Source organism: Choloepus didactylus, chromosome 2, assembly GCF_015220235.1.
Source record: "Choloepus didactylus isolate mChoDid1 chromosome 2, mChoDid1.pri, whole genome shotgun sequence".
Lineage (NCBI taxonomy): Eukaryota > Metazoa > Chordata > Mammalia > Pilosa > Megalonychidae > Choloepus > Choloepus didactylus.
In genome coordinates this window covers 112,967,322-112,974,349 of record NC_051308.1, presented here as the reverse complement: position 1 = coordinate 112,974,349, position 7,028 = coordinate 112,967,322, and the positions used below count along the sequence as shown (strand labels likewise).

The following is a 7,028-nucleotide window of genomic DNA, read 5'->3' as shown; positions in this document are numbered from 1 at the left end:
TGCTTATGTAAACTATGCAGATTCTGGGGCCCCACACCAACTAGATCTCTTGAGACTGGAGTCCAGGACAAAACTTCTATACCCTCCACAGCAGATTCTAAGACGCATCAAACTTAGGAACCACTCCTTCATATTATGTCACTGGAGATTCTCACAAAATAGCCAAGGGGAAAATTTTATTCTTTAAATTTATGCTCTAAGCATTACAGTGTGAGTTTCTTAACAACAGTTTGCCTTTCCTATTCTTATGCATTCAGCCAAGATCTGGTACAGAAATGGAAAACAAAGCCAGGCAAAGAAACACTATTTCCTATGCACATTTGTCTTTATAACCACTACAAAGACTATTCTCTCACCCACCCTGTCCACTATATAGGTTGACGGTCAACATCTCACCAAAGCAGCATATATAAATAACATATTATACATTTATACACACACATACTGTATAAGCACTGTGAAGATACAAACTAGACTTTAGCACAACTGGGGGCCTCTCACATGCCACTTAAAAATGAGCACAGGTTTGCTTTCCATGAGGCATTCAAAGGGCGTGCTCTGGCCATCAATCCCCCATTCCCCAGGTGAAGTTTAGGATGAAGAAAGGGGATGGCAAATTTAGAGAAGGGTCGGTAAAATTTGGAGATTCTAAAAGAAAATAAACAGAAGGTGCTATGGGAAGTATGAGACAGCATCTGGGTAATGACTCCTTTCACCGTGTGGTCTCAAGAAACTCAGGTGATGCAGCATAGACAGATGACCATCCTGACCATGACCCATCTCAGCTGGCCCAGGGTCGGGTGTGGACCTGTGAGTCATGCTCCCGGAGCCTCCACCAACACTGTCCACAGGGCACCCTGCTCAGTACTGTGCTTTTATAGTTGACATGGAGCTCCAGTGTTGGGACCACACACTCCATTCAGAGGAAGCAGGGCCCTGTTTCCCCTGAGCTGACCGTCTGAGGATAGGTGCTGAGGTGTGAAACTTGTGCTGCACACAGTACCAAGTGCCACTGAGGCTGTTTAGAAGCAGTGCCACAGGGTCCTATATGCAAAAGCGTGGGTTTTGCTTAGTGCTGGACCAGGTGGACCTTGACTAATAGTGTTGCATAACTGCAAGAAAGGCTTCCACTTTTCTCGCTGCCCTGCTAGGACAGCTCTCTTCCTCCTTCTTCTGACCCTTCCAGCAGGTTTGGAGGAATGGGGCCCAGATCCTGTTTAGTAGATAGGTAGTTGCACAAAAGGTGACAGGCCCACACTTCCTGCTGTTTGAAGGACATCTGGTGGCTTTGCTTCATGCATGGCTCCTGGAAGGCAAAAGTCATAAGACTGGAATGCATGGCAGAGCCCTGAGGGATTTCACCTGGACACAGAAAATACATCAAACCAAGTATGAGACTATTGGTTGGCCAGCTGTTTGCTAACTTTGCCTACAATGAGAGTTAAGTGGTGACAGAGACCCAGAGCCTGATGAGAGCCTGTTAAGAGGATGAGCTGCGGGGATGCTGTGAGTCAGGAGGACAACTGATGCCCCCAGGTCAGAGGAAAAGGAACCCCTCCTCATTGTGCTGATGATGTCCCAGCTTAGAGCCCCTACACATTGGGTGGTCAGATCCCTACCTCACCCTCTTCAGAAGACAGATTACTCTCCAGTTCACTTTGTCTGGAGCAAAATGCTGCCTTTTGTCATGTCCCAGGAATAAAGTGCTTAGCATGAAACATACACCCATAGAGATGGTCTTTTATAGGAAAGTGAGGACATTTTGCAGAGAAATCCCTGTTAAGTTTATGTCCAAATTACATTAAGGAGGAGAGGAAGGGGCCAAGTCAGCAGGGACCTCAGGGACCATCTAGTTCCACCTTTGCAGAGGAGAAGGCAGCCAAAGCCCCACAGCCCATTAGAGATGAACCTGGGACTTCAACCTAGGTCTTTGGCCTATTACAGTATTTCAGTGGGAGTAGAGTGGAAGGCTTCTAAACTTGAGGCTGCTGGGTTATCTTTGCTGGGACAGGAATAAGGCTTTGCAGAGAAAATCTTATAAGTATTCTTCCAAAGAGACTTAGCAAAGACAGGAATCATCAGAGAAAGACAAAGGGGAATTTGCAAAAAGAAAAAAAAATAGTTAAATCATGGCTTAATCCATTTTCACACGGATGATCAACATTGTCTCAGGTTGCAATTTAGGAGCATTCTAGGAATATGCTCCATAGTTCATGGTAAAGTTTTAAAGTTTATGTTCAAAGGTTTACTCTCTGGTTTTTAAGCCATTTTCTTCAAAATACTTGCTAGAAAATGTTTATCACTTAGTATTTTAAGTAAAAGTACAGAATGTCTTACTTACTTACTATCCTTAGGTTTCAGTTTTTAATTATCAAATTCTTTTTTAGATCAATAAGACCAATGATTCTCTTTTTTGATGTTGCCTAAAGAAAAAAGATAAGTTAAAATCAAATTGCTGTTCTTAAACCTATAGTGTGCAGTACAAGAAATTTTTTAGATTGCACCTAGCTTTTATTTGTTCCTAAGGAAGGACACATAACTGGCTTCAGGATCCCTATCCAAAAGCTAATTCAGAGGCTGATTCCCAGATATTCTCTGACCTAAAGGATCAATCAACTGCATTTCTATAGACTCCTGACTTGACATAAAGAAGGGGTAACTGTAGTAAAAAGAAGAGACAATGACAATGTGGTGTGTACAGAAAAGTCAGGAGTGGGTGCTGATGGGAACTGCATGGATGATGTTGATGGAAAATTCAAGGATGCTTTTTGAGGACCTGTGACCCTAGAAGTGAACCAGAAATCTTCTCCTGGAAGATCAAAGCAGGTCCAGGGTCACCTGCAGACTCTGATGACAGATGGGGATTGCTCTGAGTGGTGCAGTAGTTTCCTTACCTCCAAATTAGTCCTTGCCTTCTTTAGAACATCATGTGTACTGCTGACTGAAATGACAAATCAGCCCAAAAAGCATAAATGACCAGTCGGTCCATGCTTGTCTTGGCGTGTGCTTTCTAATGTCTTAATTCTGAATACTCCTCTTGGGGTCTCTTGCTACCCCCATCCTGCCTTTCTTCTACATCCACATTTACTCATGACACAGGAGGTTTGGGGATATCTGTCTCTCCCTGGCAATATCCCCCAGCCTCTCTGCTCACAGTTCAGCAGCAGCGGAGTGGGGAGTCCAGAAGACTCCCTCCCTTTCCCCTGCCCATGCCCTGGCTCTGGGGCACCTACAGTGGCTGAATATGAACTATTCCGTGTTCTCCTTCTGCTGGATGGTGGTCTTCAGGCGCTCAGTTGTACTCTGATGGAGATTCTGCTGTTTGGACAGTGTGGTTCTCAGTTTGAGAAGTTCCCTTTCCATTGACTCTCCGTGGGAAGAGGGACAGACTGTCCATGAAATATCAGAAATCCTAAAGCACCCCTGCTTTGTTGCTCTTGACACTCCCAAGCAGGACACCGCAAACTTCTCAACTATTTCTATGCAGAATTCTCTCCATAATACCTTCTACAGGCCTCTAGCTGATGGCAGCTTTTGCTGAGGCCATTAGTTGGGAATACTGGAAAACGGGAAACCACATCAAATTAGCACAGGCCTACATACCTGTAGTTAAAGAGAACCTGATCCAGACCAGTATTTAAAGTCCCAACTGTGAACAGTAGCTCAAATTCAGAACTGACAACAGCTATATTACTACTGTGTCACAAGTAGAACTTGGTAGTACAACAATGTTATGTGCATTTCTGTACAAATACAGCAGGCATGTATATGTCTGGGCATTTATGTATATGGGCACGCATTGAGACAGGACTGGCCTTTGGACATTATGCACACAAAAAATAACTGTTCCAATGTGAAGATGCCCATGTTTCCCCTTGCCATAACTAGCATTGTTGTGTCCTACAAAGGATCTGAAATATTCATCTATTGTTAGAATTGCTGGGGAGGGCATCCTGTAACTTGTCTCCCAATGTTCTGCTAATAGAGAGCCAGCCTGAGATGTGAGAGGTTCCTGAGGGACCCGGCTTCTTCAGGGCCTGGCCCAGAGCCTCATGTTTATGTGATAAGTTTGGGTTCCAGGGTGTGGCTTCAAGAGGCTTGAAGTCTCATGGTGACAATCTGGGATAATGTGTGACTATGCGGACCTGTGACTCACAGCAGGAAGTATTGAAGCTTTCACATGTCCCTTCATTTCAGCTCAGCCAAACCTCAGAAAGTTAAAGGATCCTCTTTGATTTCTTATTCTGGGGTCAGGGAGTGGGAAGAGAAAGTATGTGGTCAGAGCTGCACTGAAAGCAAACACCATGGATCTGGGGTCTCCGTGGAGAAGAGTCCTGTTTGTCCCATCTCACCATTCAGCTTCTGGAATTCAGGAAAATTGAAGGACTAATGAGAGAGAATATTTAGGGGCATAAGAGCTAGATTTGAACTCAGTAAAGGACATATCCTCTTACCACTTTGCCAGGTAGGGCAGAGCTGTGGGAGTTTGGCAAGACCGCTCTCCAGAACATGGTGAGGAGGAAGCCGACTCCCCCAGGGTGTGGTGCAGGGCACGGGTGCTGCTGCGAAGCTCATGGTCACTATCACTGCCCAGCACCTGGGGAAGGAGGGATGAGTGATGGACCCACAGTGAGGAGGTATCAGTTGTTCTTTTTTGTTTGTTTGTTTTGTCTTGTTTTTTCTTTTCAAGTATAAGAGTCAGTCTTCCTTTGTGGTTGAGGAGCATACACCCAGAAAATGTGTCTTCTTGAACCTGCAAAATCCTTTTTAAATCTGGCAACTCAGGGTTCTGAATCTCAGCAGTGACCTCCCACATGAAAGAACTTATTTGAATGTAGATTTCTCCACCCTCTCTCCTTAACCTTTCTAGTAGCTGCTCAATGCTCTCAGGTCTAAGTTCTCTGCTTTTTGCACTGGTACCACTTGCCCTTCCCTAAGTCTTATTTATGCTTCAACTGGGCTGAACCATTTGCAGCTCCGAGGACTGAGGTGCTGCTCCCTTTACCTGTACAACTTCCAAAACTCATTCCCCTTGCTATGTCCTCTATGAAACTGTGACTTTCTTCCCCTGGTATAATGACTACATCTACATTGTGTACTCACAAACAGAGGACAACTTCTAACACCAAACCTATAGCACTTTATTGTACCAATTCACTTGTATGTATACATTTCCCCTCTAGTGTGGAGGTCTGTGGAGGCAGAGGCTGTCCTTACACGTGTGTGCATCTGTAGTGTCTTGGACATCACAAAAATTGGTGCCTGGCCTCTCCCAGTGATGCAGCTCTCTGAGAAGCTTTGTTGACTTCTTTCCCTCTCCCTGCCCAGTCTGAACAGGGAACCCCATGTCAGTCAAGAGCCTCACTCCTTCCACTGTGTGTGGAGGTCACTCAACTTGTGTTCACTTGATTAAGTGATTTCTTTTTGCCCACGAGTGTGCATTTAACAGTGTTTCTGTAGAAGATAATAAACTACTGAAGCATGTTCAGCACCAGGCATATGTTGATACTCAATGAATGATCTACTGATTTTAACAACTAGGATGCCTGTGGTTCTGAGGGGGAATATCAAGTCAGCTGTATCAGGAAGAGAACAGTTTATAGTGAATATAGGAGATACGGAAGAAAAGGCCTGGGCTGATATATAAAGCAGATGTACCCTTAGCTGTTAGAAGATGCTGAGTATGAAAAAAAGTGGGAGGAGTGAAAATTAGAAGAAAGGTCCCTAAGGATGGAGTGGACTGAAGAGCCACAGATGGGATTACCTCAGTACCCTGAGCTGCAGGGCCAGGGAAGTTGCATGCTGATCTCATAAGTGATTGTACCTTTCTGACCAGCAGTTTGCCCTTCACAGTATGCTCTCTTAGGGCTCTATAGTCATCAGTGTGGCCAATGACGTGGCAGCCATGCTTGTTGGCAAAGGAGCCATCAGTAGCATCACACTCCAGCTTGGGAGGGTCCTTCATTACTGGAGAAGCATCCGCACTCAGCTCTGAAAAATAAAACCACAACAAAGCAGAATCCACTGTTATTCATAGACGTATGCTCAGTTCATTTCAATCCAAAAGAGATACCAAATATTGGAAGAGGTCAGGAACAAGAAAGGAGAATTATAAAGTTCAAGGGTGGGAAGAAAAATATATTGAAAATATGATTTCTTTTTTTTATAATCTGTTTTACATTATCCCATGATGATAATACCACCAGGAAGTGAATTTCACTCTTGGTAACAAATGAAATATTCAGGAAAAGTATTATTAATAAAGAAACTGTTTTCAGGCAGAGAAGACACAGAGAAGGAAATAAAGCTGAATATAGAGAACACTATCGGGAATGGAGAGATTATTGTGAAATGAAGCAAAAACAGAAAAGTAGGAAAACTGTAGAAGGAGGAAGAAAGCACAAGAAAGGCAGTTATCAGAGGTGCAATGAGGAGGGCTACAGGCCTCAGGGCATGCAGAGAAGAATCTCTCCAAATTCACCTACTGGATATACAGAAAAACAAGGATTGCTTGCATCAATACTTTTCCATTATTGATCCCCAGGTCCTTAGTTGATGGAAGTCTCTGTGCCAGGAGCAGAAGAACAAGGGCCAGGGCAGCCCAGAGCCGGAGAAGTCACAGCAACATCCCAAACTGGAGCGAGACAAACTGAATGGAGGGAGTGAAGACACCATAATTGTCAGGAATTCTGGAATACACTGCACATCAAGTGCCGATTCAAAAGCAATAGCCATGAATAACTCAGTGTGATATGTTTCCATGCTTTAGAACACAAGGTATTCCCTTTAATTGGAGGATATTTTATGAGAAAGCATCTTCTAATTCAATAAATTATTAGGTATATTTTTGTAACCTTAGTTTTGAATATAATTTTATATGTAGTGTCTATTACAGTGCCTTCCAACTGAATGTAAGTATAGGATACACCTTAAAAATGTGGGATCGAAGAATAAACAGATTTCTAGGGGCTTAAACTCAACTAATCACCATTCTAGTCAGATGGAACAGGAAACATGTAACATTATAA

The 7,028-nt window shown here is 43.7% G+C and overlaps 1 pseudogene; it reads right to left on the bottom strand.

Moving 5' to 3' along the window:
• Positions 1–1,147: 1,147 nt before the first annotated feature.
• On the bottom strand, positions 1,148–6,735 carry LOC119512894 (annotated as a pseudogene).
• Positions 6,736–7,028: the final 293 nt, after the last annotated feature.